Here is a 15,375-nt window from a genome sequence, read left to right on the forward strand (position 1 = left end):
CGCAAGATCCTACTACTTGTGTGGGCAGTTGTGGCTCCTGAGGTTCTCTAACTATTGTGATGACTGTGTTAGTAATTACCCCGAGGTCTGTATTGATATCTAATTGACTCAGGTGTTGTTCCTGACTTGAGTTCTCTGTTTGCCTTTTTAACGTTGGGAATATGTTACCAAATTCTTCTAGTTCGATGTTAGAGGCTTGAATCAGAACTATTCCGGTCTTGTATAACGTTATGCAGAGGTCTGCTCTGCATCTCGGTGATGAGTTGGTCATAATTTTTATGCCATGAGGTATTTTGTTGATTGCTTTTATGTTGAGCGTATTAACAAAGGCAACGCGCCATTTAGCCGTTCTTCTTGTAAAGAATATCATGTCATTAATGATAATGCCATTAACTGTGTTCACTGTGTTGTTAGTAGGGTCAGATATCAGTATGTCAGGGTTTTTCCTCAGTAGGGTATGCTTGAATTTTTTAGATGCATTCTTGGTCATTTTGGTGGGGTACTTTATTATGTAGGTGTTCATGCTTCCTGGCTCAAGGTAATCGTCCGTCATGATTGTTTAGAGGCCGGGGGCGTAGAATTTTACAGAAAAGTAGTTATTTATTTATTAATCGTGATGAAAGTTCCAGTAATCTCCTTATTTGGATAGACAATGGTTTCTTTTTGTTGCTTTGAACATGTTTCAAGATGGCCGACGTTTTTGCAAGTCTTCTCTGAGAACTTTCTGCCTTCCTCTCTTTCTGTTGTGTAGTCCTCTTTCACTTGCGTTTATATGGTGCTACTTGGGGGTCTTTAATGGTCCTTTTTCCTTTTCTCTTCATTGATTTTACCATTTTGGGCTACTAATCTACATACTTGAAAATATTTTCGTTTTGGACATCTTCAATCATGCCTGTATACGCTGTTCTGGAGTGTATGCAGATTAGAACTGCATATTCATAATTGAGGGGTGAGTTAGAATAAAGTTAAACTAAATAAAGTAAAGTTCAGGCGTCTGGGGCTCAGCTCTTCAGTTATCTCCAATTCTGGCGATTTTATGATGTGTAATGCTTGCTGTTTGCCACGCTGGTTGGGACATGCTGTTACATCACCAAGGGGGAGGGCTACTAAATTCGATCACTATGCTGGATGTCCTCGGCGGCCGCCATTTTAAGGTCAGGCACGCCGAGGCTGAGCTTCTTCCGATTAATATTTCCCCTTCCTCTGTGTCAATTCTTGATGTTTTGACTCGTGGTGGCAAAAACAGGCGTTCGATTACATACCCGTAATCATTGCGCTACTTTCCTTCAGCCCATGTAACTTTCCCTATGCCGGTCGCTAGGATGTCTCCGCTTGCTCGCTGCCTCCTTAATTGGACCTGGGTGCAGTGTGTTCTTGCGTGGAGGATCGGGCGCCTGGGGACATCGATAGTGGCATTCCGGTCTTTCTTCCTCCTTCGCAGCCCAAACTCTTCAGCAAGGGCAGGATATTCTTCCGGTGAGGATCTTTTGTCGACTCTGGTGTCGGCAGCCCAGATGCTTGCAAAACTTTCCTCAATTTACCTATGCGGGGGGACCAAGTAAGGTCTTGTTTCCTCTCTGCAGTTTGCGCGAGCTCCTCTTGACCTTGTGACCAGCCTGGAGGGGGTGCAGGGGCAGTGTCTGGATGAAAAACGAGCTTTCCTGCCCAGTTGCTCTATAAAGGTTTTCACTATGATACTGGTGACACTGGCCTAGTTGGCCAGCTAATGTGATCTACCCCTCACAACAAAGTGAGGTGGTCTAATGGGTTTTGCTTATACTTCAAAGTGATCTATGATCCATGCTGTGTTTATGATGTTGGAATAACCTATGCAAGTTATAAGGGTTACCTTAGTGCAGTACAGGTGATGTTGCGACGAATGCCTAGTTGGCAAAGTAATAGTGATTTACGTGATTGTGGTCTAATATGTTTTATGTATAATTCAAAGGATATTTTTACATAACCTTGTGAGGAGTCTCTTTTTGTGGTGTGGTTAGTGTGTCACTACTGTGTGTTGTGCAATCACTTAACTCTTTGCCTCTGGCATAGGCCTGACTGTTCTGCCAAGCTACCAAGGGGCTGAGCCGGAGTTATCTTGGGTGTGTAAACCCCTTACCCCGCCTAGAGTGGTGGGTTCTGCCTGGCCTGGGTGCATACCCTAGCCAACCAGAAACCCCATTTCTAACAAGAATACTCTCAGGTTATTGTGTTTTCTGCACTCGAGAAACATAATAGTATCACACTCTGAGATAATGATGCTGCTTGTCTGTAAAGGTTAATATCGCTTTTGGGGCAAGAGTATGGGTGCTTAGAAATAATCTGACAGTGCTTCACCTGATGCACACAACTGGACACTTAAGCAACATGTTATAGGTTAGGCACCATGGAAATATTTCACTGACTTCAATGTTATATTGTTGATCTGTATAATATCTGACACGTTACAAAAGGTAAACACAACACCTTCAAAAAACATTGCTATTTACAATTATGCATTTAATTCATGCTTCTTGAAACAAGCTTTCTCCCATTCTGGTGTGGTCATCACCTAATTAAATGGGATTAGGTTAATTCAAGTATAGTTTAGGCTAAAGCAAATTATAGGCTTGCAGGATTTGTCTTTATGGAAGCCACAGGCTTTGCAGTGATTTTGATTTGTCTAAATTTCTCTGATTCCTCAAGCAAGTGGAAGAGAAGATGTGTCCCATCTTTTTTAAGTGATCTCCTTGGTTAAATGCCTGTTTGGAGACTCCGACTTCCCAACACAACTATAGTACTGATGCGATATTATTCCAGCTGCTTCGCCTGCTGTTGTAGCCCCCACTAGCCTGATGCGTATGTTGTTTGACAGCAACCAAAGGCCACAGAGAAGAGAGTGTCCAGAGGCTGCTGATTCTGAGACCATATATGCCTCCAGACCTGTGACGCCCAGGCATTGTAACATCCTTTTGTATGAAGATCCTGCCTGATTTACAGATATTTTAGGCTGCAAATATAAAAAACGAATAATTTCCTTCAAATACTCTTCATGCAGGAATACCATTGCAGTACTCAGTGGAAGTGGCCGTGCTGATCTGGATAAGACACCGGACCAGATGTAGGAAGGCTATTACCGGTCGGTAACGGCCGAAATCATCCGTTACCGACCGGTAATAGGCATTTCTGATGTAGGTGGCAAATTTACCGATTCGTTAAATACCGAATCGGTATTTACCGATTCGGTATTTACTGAATCGGTAAATGACATGTAGGAAGCACTTTAAAGATTGCTCCTGTGCTTTAAGGATTCGTTATTTACCACCAACTATTAGTTGGTGGTAAATAACGAATACCTTTGAAAATGCAAATTTGTGCATTGTCAACTATGCCATGTGACAGACATACATGTGTGCCACATGTGCACACAAGCACTATTCAGTGGTGCAACAGGGTGTCAAAGTGACACCCTGCCACCCTTGACCCTTTCCCTATTTTAGCGAATCGGTATTTACCGATTCGGTAATTGCCATTCATTCCTATGGGCCTCCAGGCCCATAGGAATGAATGGCAATTACCGAATCGGCAAATACCGATTCAGTAAATACCAAATCTTAATGATTCGGTAATTTTTACCGAATAATTACCTATATAGGATTTACCGATTCTAAAATACCGAATCGGTAAATCCTATTTACCTACATCTAGCCCCATGTCACCAATCAAGTACCAGTCAGAGCTTTTTTAGCTCTCTACAAATCTCGCTAATGTTGGCTTCACTTAGGTGTGTTCAGGAACTGCCCAAGGTCAGCCAGCTGGTCCAGCTCGCTCCATAAACAAGAGCATCACTTCTCCTGCAAAGGAGCGCTAACAGGATGAAGTCATCCAGAAATCCTATCACTTTGCAACAACCATCGGTCGCTAAGTGGCAGCTCGAGAGGCAGCTTGAACTGTCTTGTTCCTTTTCTGCCTTCACTGCAATGGAGCAGCCAATTTATCAAGTTTGCGAAGCCATCAAATGATGAAAACGTGGGTTCCAACCAGCTGGTGATTTTTTAGCACTAGAAGAGAGAGCATTTCAGAATGGATCCTTGTCCTACTGAAATATCAGATAGAAACATTATTTTTTAATTGTCATATGATGTTTCTCTATCCGCCTACAGCAGCCCACCCTTACTAGACAGGCCAAGGAAAGCTCTAGTGCAAGTTATTTGTAGGAGGCTGTTGTCAACAGCAGGGCTGGCCATATGCCTTTCACATAGAAATATGCAACATCAGGAAACCCTGTGTGGGAACAGTTAGTAAAAAGTAGTGCAGGAACCAAAGTTGCTACATTGCACTACTAGGATATGGTGCTGCTGCTCTGTTCCCCGGGGCTACTTACTCACACAAGTAGGAAATGGTGCTGCTGCTCTCTTCTCCTGTGATGGTGCTTCTTAGACCTGCCTGGAGCCACACCCATTCTTTTGTACCATAGAGCAAAATTGTGTGCATGATATCTAGCATAGGTTTTGTACTAGAAGAGTATTCTGTCTTATACAAAATAATATGCTTAGACTACCTTAAAAACATTCCACACATTGGATGTGTACTGTACAATGCAGCAAACATGAATTGTTAGAAAAGTTAGGAGAAATAAAAACATTTCACATTATTAGCGCCAGTCTCAAGGAAGTGTTATTTTTTAATGCAAAGCACACGTTACCAATGTTAGCAGACAGGACTTAGGTTCGAAAACCGCAGTGGTAGTGTTGGAAAGCCCAGGCCTGTAGATGCTCCATGGCATAAAGTACCTCAGAACACTATTTGCATTGCTTTAAGGCTAGTTTCCAGCACATATAAAGTTCTGTGCTGCAAAAGAAATACTTTAGCAACACTTTGCTCCAATTTGCATTGCTTTGTGCTATTTTGTGGAACCTCACGTGTTGACAAATCTGCCTCTGCATGTTTCTATGGATGTTGAAATTCTTGACATTGCTTGACTTCATATGCAAAGTGGAATATTTGTGCACCTCTGTCTTCCACACTCTAATAGAGTGCATTACAATATATATTGTGTATGTGTAAAACAATTGCATTTGCTGTTATGGTGTGTTATGTGTATGTGCAGAGCACACTATCGCCCGTGAGGGTATGCTGGGGCATGTTGGTGTAACTCAGTGGAAGAAATGTTTGTTGGCTGACTTGGGTATGAGTTCTGGTCAAGCAGGAACCACAATCCTTGTCAGGGTGAGGCACAAGCACACACCAAAATTAACCTGTGTTCAACCCCCTGGTAGCTTGGCACAGAGAAGTCAGGCTTAACTTAGAGGAAATGTGTAAAGTATTTCTGCAACACTTCAAACAATAAAAGAGAGAAAACACTACACACAAAGTATCCCACACCAGGTTAGAAAAACAGAGCTGAATTTAATATATGAAACAAGACCAAAATAACAAAAATGTGAACAGTAGAATCAGAGATATTCAATTCTAAAGAATACAGTAAAAATAGCATCAAAAACACAGAATGCCAACTGTGGATATCTTGTCACGCTAGACTGGAACAAAGTCACAAGTTCGGGCCAACTTTCAATGGACCACAGGCCAACTACAAGGACCCAGTGAGGCCCACAGAACAAAGTACCTTAACTTCTGGTTTGTGGATCATTGGTTGGATCCACGTTGAAGATGCGTTGTGCAGCTTAAGCGATGTGCCAGTCCCAAGAGGCAGCATGGCTGCAATGTGAGGGCCTGCATCATCATGAAGAATCATGTTGACAGGTCTTGTGATGTGCAATCTGACATTAAGGATGCTGTGCGCAGTTGGGGCACTGCTTTGGTTACAAAGAGGTACAAGGCTGCACTGTGGAGTCCAACGTTATTGTCGAGTTGTCCGTCAACAAGAAATCCGAGGGTCTGCGTTAAGACTGTGTTGCAGAGGCTCGGTGATGCGGTTGTTCTGAAGAGCTGTGATGCGATGCATGTCTTTGCGATGGATCCAATCCATGCAGCAGCAGAGATGCATCAGTTCTGCTTGGTGATGTGTTGGTGCCACTGGATCCACAGCTGTGTATTAATACTGGACCTCAGACACCACCACTTCAGTACACTTCTGGACCAGTGGATACTCTGCCAGGAAGAAGAACGGCTGTGCTACTAGAAGGACTTCCACTCTGCAGGACTGCTGATCTGAAGAAACTGCTTCCCTGCTGGACTGACCTGCTTCCTTCTGTCCTCTTGCCTGGGTGAGAGTGACTACAAGGGTCAGATGGCTGGCGTCTTGATCTGAAGCCTCAGGGACATAACAGTCTTCCAACGACCTTGCATCTACACCTGGAGAATCTGCCATCTGTGAGTCACTCTGCCAAGTGGTGCCACCCCAGTCCTGGACTATTGGAAGTGGGATTAAGGTGTTCTGCCAGCCTCTGTGGATCCAGCGGAACCAATGCATCTCCTCTGCTGCACGGCACAACCGAAGAAGGACTGATGCATCTTTGCTGCTGCATGGATTGGACCGTCACAAAGACCCGCACTGTAGTTCTTTGGAACTGCTGCAGCGCCTAGACTGTGTGAAGCATTCGGACTACAGGCGCTCCTATCCCTCATCGCTAGCAACCTTGACGATGACGCCACACTCAATCTCTCAGCTCTTCGGAAACAACACATCTCCCAATTGTGGTCTGCATCATCAACGCCGTATTTCTGATCACAAGCCCTGTTGATGGCATTCTTCACAACTACACAGGCCCTCTCATCACTACCTCACTGATTCGCTTTGATGTGCATCGCATCTTTGACATGGATCAACCCAATGCTTCGCAAACCAGGATTTAAGGTACTTTGTTCCACTCAGCGTACTCACTGACTCAGAATAACATTGAAGACTTCACATGCCGGATCGGGTACTGGGACAAGTGGTCTCCATAATTGGAGTACCACATTGAGGAGAACAATTTGGATGCAATTTGCATTACACTGTTTTTGGAAGAAACATTTGCAGATGACTTTTGTGTCAGAATTACAACAAGATGTAAGGGATCTTACAGGTGATAAATTAGCCCTCAGCAAGTCACAGAATCTCTTCCGATTAAAGCGACGAAATACGTGTTGGCTAGAAAAAAATGTAATTGGCTATAAAGGGACTCAACTCACTGGATAAAGAATCAATCAAGAACAGAAAAGAAGAAGATAGCAGTTTGTTTAAATTATTGTCATTTGACTACATACTTTGAGCGTGTGCTTGAGAACATTTTGTGTACTTTGTTCACTGAGCCTAACTGGGTCCCGGTAGCCAGCCTGCGATCTACCATGCTGTGTGCTTTTTGGTGATATTTCAACCTAGATCTTACAAATTTAATATCTCCAGTTCTACTGATTCAATTTTTTGTCATGTTGGTCTTGTTTCATTTATTAAATTTACCTTTACGTTTCTAGCCTGGTGTGGAATACATTCTTGTGTGGTGTTTTCACTCTCATACTGTTTTAAGTGTTGCATAAACACTTTATACATTGCCTCTAAGTTAAGCCTAACTGCTCTGTGCCAAGCTACCCAAGGGTTGAGCACAGGTTAATTTAGCTTTGCTTGTGACTTTACCCTGACAAAGATTGTGATTCCTGCTTGTGTATGGTTTCAACTCCCCCACAACCAGTAACTTAATTTCTTACAATAGCTAACTTGCTGCATCTGATAGCAGAAGCCCGCAGGATTGGCACTTAAAAACATTTGCTTTGGATGCTGTATAAAGTGCAGAATATCATTAAGGGCATGACGTAAGACAAGTTTTTGCATCCGCAAATGGGTTTGAGACCCATTTGCGGATGCAAAAACCTAAAGGGCCATGTACTAACACTATTTTGCGAGTCGTAAAAAATTGGGTTTGTGACTCGCTATTAGGAAGTGGCGTTCCCTGTCTAATAGTGACTCACAAGCCATGTATCCCTGTTTTGCTACCGCCATCGCGGTTGCAAATCACTAGCAAATTACCGCCCTCTTCGAGAGGGTGGTAATGGAGTTGGAAATTGGATGGGCCTTTGTGACTGGCTCCAACAATATTTTTTAAGGGCAGGCAGTTGTCCATGGGGCCACTTTATGCCATTAAAAAATGTAACAAAAATATTTAATTTTTTAAAAAATGCATCCCTTTTTCCTTTAAGGAAAACGGGCTGCATTTTTAAAAAACTGCTTTATTGAAAGCAGTACCAGACATCGAGGTCTGCTGAGACCAGCAGGCCATCAGCCCTGGGAGGACCAGCCATTCCCAATTGGGTCGCAAATTGTGAGTGCTCATTAATATTCATGAGCCTCTCAGTTTGCGACCATTGAGAATCACAAACAGTGTCTCTGACACTGTTGTACATTTGCGACTCGCAATGTTTCGCAATGGGCGAGACGCAAAAGCAAATGGCCGTACAACTGGCCCTAAGTGAATAGTGCTTTTCTAAGACACATTGTCACAGGGGCAGTATTGCATGTTTGCAAAACAACCCCCCTTTCAGGGAAAAGCTACCAAAAAATGCAAAGTGTTTAAGCAAAAACAGGTAAGATAAAACAATATTGTGAATTATTTAAAAGTTATTTGTGGCAACAGTCAGTCAAAGTAGTGTCCAATGTTTCCATGTGTATGCCTCCAAAGACGTTTTTAGGCATGGACAAAGTGGACTCTGGTCCAGGGCACCAGCCTTTCAGCTGCCCCCCTGTTAGAGCCAGCTATGTTCTACAACCTGGGGGAAAGCTTCACGAAGAAAGTAATGGCACTATATAAAAACCCAATGGCACAGATAGCCATCAACAGGTCAATATCAAACCAATTCAGCCTCCAGCGGGGCACGAGGCAAGGCTGCCCCCTATACCCAGCGCTGTTCCTACTAGAACTCGAAAACCTGATTAAAGACATCCTCGCAAACAGAAATCTGGTGGAAGTAACCATCAATAAAACCACAGCCAAACTAGCAGCCAACTCGGACGACATACTTATAATAACAGAGGACCCAGATCACTCTATAACAGCACTCATGGACACCATAGAGAGGTACTCCAACCACTCTGGATATAAACTCAACAGAGACAAATCAGAATGTATGCCACTTAACATACACACCACCAGAGAGGTAGCAGACGAATCAGGGCTAGCCTGGCAACCAGGGTTTGTTAAATACTTAGGAATCCAATTCGGTAAGAACCTGAAGACCACTCTCGAGCAAAACGAGAAAATAACCCTAGAAAAGATCAAAGGGCTCCTGGAAACCTGGTCGCCCAAGTTCATCACCTGGTGGGGGAGGATAGACACCATAAAGATGATGGTCAATCCAGTAATAAACTACCTGACAGGAATGCTTCCCCTCACTCTCACAGATGAATGCCACCAAAAGGTAGACCAAATGATAAACAAATTCATATGGCGGGACAAAAAGCCTAGAATAAGCCTTCCAAAGCTAAGACTAGAGAAAAAGCTAGGAGGACTAAATGTGGCGGACCTCAAGACATTCCAGCAGGCCCTCATAGCTAGATAAGGAATATATTTGATACTACCGAACCACAAATACACCCCAACCTGGGTTTCTATCGAGAAGGCCATCCTAAACAACACTGACCCCGTGACTCTCCTCACCACTAACAAACAGGCACAAAAGAATAACCCGCCATTTAAAACCACTAGACACACGCTTCTCAAGGTAGACCAGAAACTCAAACACAGCATTAAAAACTCACACTGGGAATCCCTCTGGGCAAACCCCAAAATCAAGTATAAAGGGAAACCCCTGGACATGGAGTCATGGAAAAGTCTATGGCTATCCTACCCGGCACAGCTGGAAAAAGATGGGCAGCCACATACATTCAACAGCCTGAAAACACTACATAACCTACCAGACATAGAACCTTACAATTTCTTCGCAATCAAAACAGCCTTAACAAAATCAAAAATAACCAAGCACAAACCTTCAATCTTACAGTATATGGAGAACCTAAACAAAGTGGGACACCAGGTGTCTCACTTATAAAAGCTTCTACGCACTAGCTCCTCCAAATTCAACGCTAAAAACAACACCTACTGGGAAACGCAGCTAGGCTCCACACTCACAGAGCAAGAAATACACACCCTTTGGACGGCCCCATGAAAAAATATGATCTCCCCAGTACTAGCGCAGACGAAATTCTGGCTACTACACCAAGCATGCTGGACACCAGCAGGCTTAGCGTCTATAGGACTTAGAGACAACGACTGCTGCTGTAACTGCGGATCGGAAAAGGGAGATCTAGTGCACCTCACATTCCAATGCATTAAGGTTAGAAAGTTCTGGGAAAAGGTGTTCGAATTCACTACTAAGGCCCTAGGCTGCACTCTAAAAGCAGAATTTGCGACAATAACCTCAGCACACATCACGGCGGGCATAGCCACACAACAAGACAGAAACCTCCTGGACTTCCTCCTAACGACAGCGGTCAAAACAGTGCTAGCCTACTGGAAGGACACCACCAAAGCCACCTTCAAGGGGTGGGCTGAGCTGGGTGACATACCTAAGGGGGGCCGACAGCACAGCACTAAAAAACACACCTTGGAAGAACCCCAACAGAGGTATGTGGTCGACACTAGATAAATTCCTAGGCCCTTATGAATCCCAATGAACAACTTAAAATAGGCTTTACATGAATGAAGGTACCCCGGCAGGAGATCAGCTAAGCTGCAAGATGTAAAGACAGGACGGAGTGGCGTGGTAGTAGTGGTCTCAAACTCCCCAGCGAGGCTGACGGTCAACCTCAAAATAACCGCCAAAGACCTTCATGTTTTGTGTTATTTTATATGCCCTCTTTAGACACGAATCCAACTGCAAATACCTATATGCTCTATGTTATATGTATAAAAGTCAGTAGGGCGGAGATGAGCAGCCTGTTAGGCCCAGTCGACGACCCCACTAATATATGTACCCAATACTGTAACACGTGCGCCCAGAAGGAACCTGCCGCGAAATGTGTTATATATTATATGCCATGTCATACACGGTAATGTGAAAATACCAATAAAAACATTTTTTTTTAAAAGAGCCAGCTATGTTCTGCAGAGAGGCTTGCCCTGAGGACCATGAATAATTTTTAAACAAATTGTGGTAAATACTATTTTTCTATCATTTATTTTTAATGTGTGAGAGTCTATAACAGACATTTTACAGACAAAATGTGTTTGTTTCATGCAATATCCATATAAAAAGTTTCTTTAAGATCAATACAGGACCTCACATATGAAAAATGGGAGGGTGCGACAGAAATTATTTGCAGTTATGTTAGTGAGCTGCTGCTGTGTTGCAATACTGAAAACACACATCACTATCCCTGAATATCAGATGTAGACACATTTAAAATTTGACCAAAGAGGGTACGAAACAGCTGACCCTGGATCATAAAATCAAAGCTGTTCCGAACAGGGGCACCCAAAATACATTTCACCCAGGGCCAAAAATCCTTAAAACATCCATGTATATCTGACATGCTGGTCAAGGGTTCCTCTAAAGGGGACAACACACCGGACAAGCCGGCCCCGGTGCCTCCCCCCAAGGGGAAGGACCACACAGAAGGCGAGACCCCTGCGACCAAGGCTTTCATGGAGGCCCTCTTCACCTCCCTTAAGGAGGACTTCCAGACCTTCCGGCAGGAAATGCCCGGGGAATACAAAGAACTCAGGCGCGATGTCGACGTTCTGGGGGAGAGAGTGGCCGCCAACGAGCTATCGGGCCAAGCTAGGAGTGAAGAAATAGAATTCCTCCGGCAGGAAATTGTCCGACTCCACGACCAGCAGACAGACCTCCAGTCCCACACGGAGGACTTGGAGAACCGCTCCAGACGGAATAATATCCGAGTCCGGAACGTGCCACCCAAGGCGGAGGGCGACGACGTGGCAGGATACCTACAAGCACTCTTCCGGATGGTGTTGGGCAAAGATGATAACTTTGTGATCTGCATCGACAGGGCCCACCGGGTGAGCTTAGCCCGGCGCACCCAGGGCCCTCCCCCCGATATCTTGGCCTTCCTGCCGGATTATCCCCTCAAGGAGCGCATACTAAAGGCGGCGCGTCTCAAGCAGCCCCTTTGTTTCCAGGACCACAATGTGGAACTTTTCCAGGACCTGTCGGCGATCACCCTGCAGAAGCGGAGGTCATTTAGGGCTGCCACAACATTCCTACGCAAGGAGGGGGTGGCCTACATGTGGGGGCACCCTTCCCGTCTCATTTTCAAGTGCACCAACTGCGCTCCCTACGAGACACCTGCGCAGTACTAGACATCCCATTTGACGAACCGCAACGGGACGATGTGGATGGGGGGCGGTCTCCAGGGACTGCATCAGACTCCCCTCGGACGACGGGAGACGGCTGGCAGAGAGTGCGACGAGGCAACCAGCAGAAAAAGTCCCATAAGCCTAATCCCGACACAGTAGCCCTGGAACAGGCAGCAGCGATCCAAGTGGTATCCAAGGACACTGGTGCCGATTCGTGAGATGACGGCAGCGACGGTCAACATCAGCTAAGTTTGACTCCTGATCGGGGGGGGTCGGGGGGCCAAGAGCCGCCACAGCCACACGGCCTTACTTTGACTCATTTACCACAGGCCTAGACTTTCAAATGATTGGCCTGGGACTATGTTCACCAGTTGGGGGGAGGAAGGGGGAGGGGGGCGAATGTTGGGGGGGAGTTGGGGTCAGGGCGGGAATGGGGGGGGGGAACTCGGTGTGTTCAATACGAACTATGGCCAGGCGTCCTGGGGAGAGGTGGCACGGGGCTCACACTAGGGCACACGGTACGATCTCACACTCATGGCAGTTGACAGCATTCGTATCCTCTCCCTTAATGTGAAGGGACTCAACAACCCTATCAAAAGGAGGGCAGTTCTTTCGTTCCTCGAACGATCTGGGGCGGAACTATGTATATTACAGGAGACACACCTTTTAGCGAAAGACTGGCACCGCATGAAAGCAAGAGCCTTCCCCCATCAATTTTACTCCACAAATACAGAGAAAAAAGCAGGAGTGGCTATTCTGGTAGCCAAGCATTTTAGAGGACGGGTGGGGGGCAAGATAGCCGAGATTAGGGGCAGACTCCTTGCACACACGGTCCATATAGGCACATCTTCCTTCACACTGGGCTCTATCTACGCACCCAACACTAAACAGGAGGCCTTCTTGAAGGGGGCGCTATCCGAAGCGCTGTCAGGGGACATGAGGCTTGTTCTGGTGGGAGAGGACATAAACTTGGTCATGGACAACAAAGTGGATCGGTCCGGGAAGAGGTTTGGGGACACAGGGGCACTCTCGGAGTCGGGGAGGCAGTGGCTGAGAGACAGGGGGCTGGTTGACGTCTGGCGGGAAATGCACCATACCACCCCGGGATACACTTTTTACTCGCATGTGCACCACACCTATGCTAGGATAGACCACTTTCTGGGCTCCACAGATATGATCCCCATGATTCAAGACATCGACATTACACCTGCGGCACTTTCAGACCACGAAGCGGTGGTCCTCCAACTGACAGTCCCGCGCACACCTCCACACAGGGGCAGGTGGCGACTCCGGGAAAGCCTGCTCTCCCGCGAGGGGGTGGTACAACGACTGTCCCAAAGCATCGCCAGCTACCTCGACCTGAACGACACCGGCGATGTGGCCCAGGCGACACTGTGGGGGGCACTCAAGGCGGTCGTTAGGGGCGACATCATTGCGATTGCGGCGGCGGACAACAAGGAGCGTATGGACCGGAGGCGGGAACTAGAGACGCAGGTGTTGGAGCTAGAGCGGGTTCACTGCCGGACAGGCGCCCCCCGGATTTGGCGCAAACTGAAGGCTGCCAGGGCACAACTGGCGGGTCTAGACCTGGACAGGGCTGAATATGCGGCGCTCCGCCTCCGCCACACGTACTATGTAGGGGGAGACAGGACTGGTCGCCTACTGGCTAGTAAGCTTAAGGCTAAGACCGTTCGCTCCCAAATCCCCGTTATACGCGGAGACAGAGGAGAGGAAGTTCGGGAAGACGACCGCATAGCGGAGGCGTTTCGAGCCTTCTACGCACAGCTTTATGCTGCTGACCCGGACCTGGGGGAGGAGAGGGGGAGGGCCTACCTGGAGACTGTGGAGGTCACCGTTCTCAATGACGCGAACACCAAGGCGTTAGATGCCCCTATCCGCCTGGAGGAAGTCATATCGGCAATTGCCCGCCTGAAACCCCTGAAGGCCCCGGGCCCGGATGGCTTCTCCGCAGGCTTTTACAAGACCTTTTGCCCTCTCCTGGCGCCGGTCCTCACAAAACTTTTCAACTCGTTTGGGGGCCCGGGCTCGATCCCAAAGGACATGCTTGAGGCAGAAGTCATAGTCCTGCCGAAGCCGGGCAACTACCTCTCGCGATGTGCGGCATATCGGCCGATATCGCTCCTCAATCTTGACCTCAAGCTCTTCACGGGCATCCTGGCCTCCCGTCTGGGCCCCTGCCTGCCAGGCATCATCGAACCAGACCAAGCAGGCTTCGTCCCTTCCCGGCAGTGCGCAGACAACACTAAACGCATCATGCATGTCATAGACAAGGCTAACTACAACGCCTCTGATGCAGCACTGCTATCGGTCGACGCCGAGAAGGCGTTCGACAGGGTGGATTGGAGTTTCTTGGATCACACGCTGACAAAATTCGGAGTGGGCCCCCGTTTCCGCTCCTGGGTGGCAGGTTGTTATTCGTCACCAAGGGCGACGATCAAAGTCAATGGGGTGAGCTCTAAACCATTCGACATCCAACGGGGCACGCGGCAGGGCTGCCCGCTCTCGCCACTCCTGTTCGCTCTCTACATTGAGCCCTTTGCCCAGCGAGTTCGGGACAATCGCTCTATCATGGGGATCAAGTTTGGGGGGGTGGATCAAACGCTGAGCCTGTACGCGGACGACATTCTGGTGGCAGTGGATAGTCCGAGGGTCTCTTTGCCGGCCTTCTTGGTGGAAATAGAGGCGTTTGGAGCAGTGTCGGGCTTCAAAATGAACGTACAAAAGTCCGTGGTCCTCCCGCTGGGTAGCAACACCCGGCTGCCTAACAGAGAGTCGCTGCACATAGGGGGTCTTGAGGTGAGCACCACAATACAATACCTGGGGATAGACTTGACGCCGGCGACTGCCCAGACGGTCGACCTTAACTACACTAAGCTCCTGTCACGTGCCCAGGGCGACATTGCGAGGTGGAAACAACAGCCGCTCTCGTGGCTAGGACGAGTGGCCGCCATCAAAATGTCCCTTCTGCCCAAGATCCTGTACCTATTCCAGACCATTCCGGTCACTCCCCCATTGGGGATGCTGAAGAAATTGCAAGACGTCCTGAACCAATATGTATGGGCTAACAGGAGGTCCAGGATGAGGCGCGACTTGGGTACGAGGGTAACGGCAGAGGGGGGCCTGGGCGTCC

The sequence above is a fragment of the Lissotriton helveticus genome, chromosome 5_1 (genome assembly GCF_964261635.1).
Source record: "Lissotriton helveticus chromosome 5_1, aLisHel1.1, whole genome shotgun sequence".
In the NCBI taxonomy this organism is placed as follows: domain Eukaryota; kingdom Metazoa; phylum Chordata; class Amphibia; order Caudata; family Salamandridae; genus Lissotriton; species Lissotriton helveticus.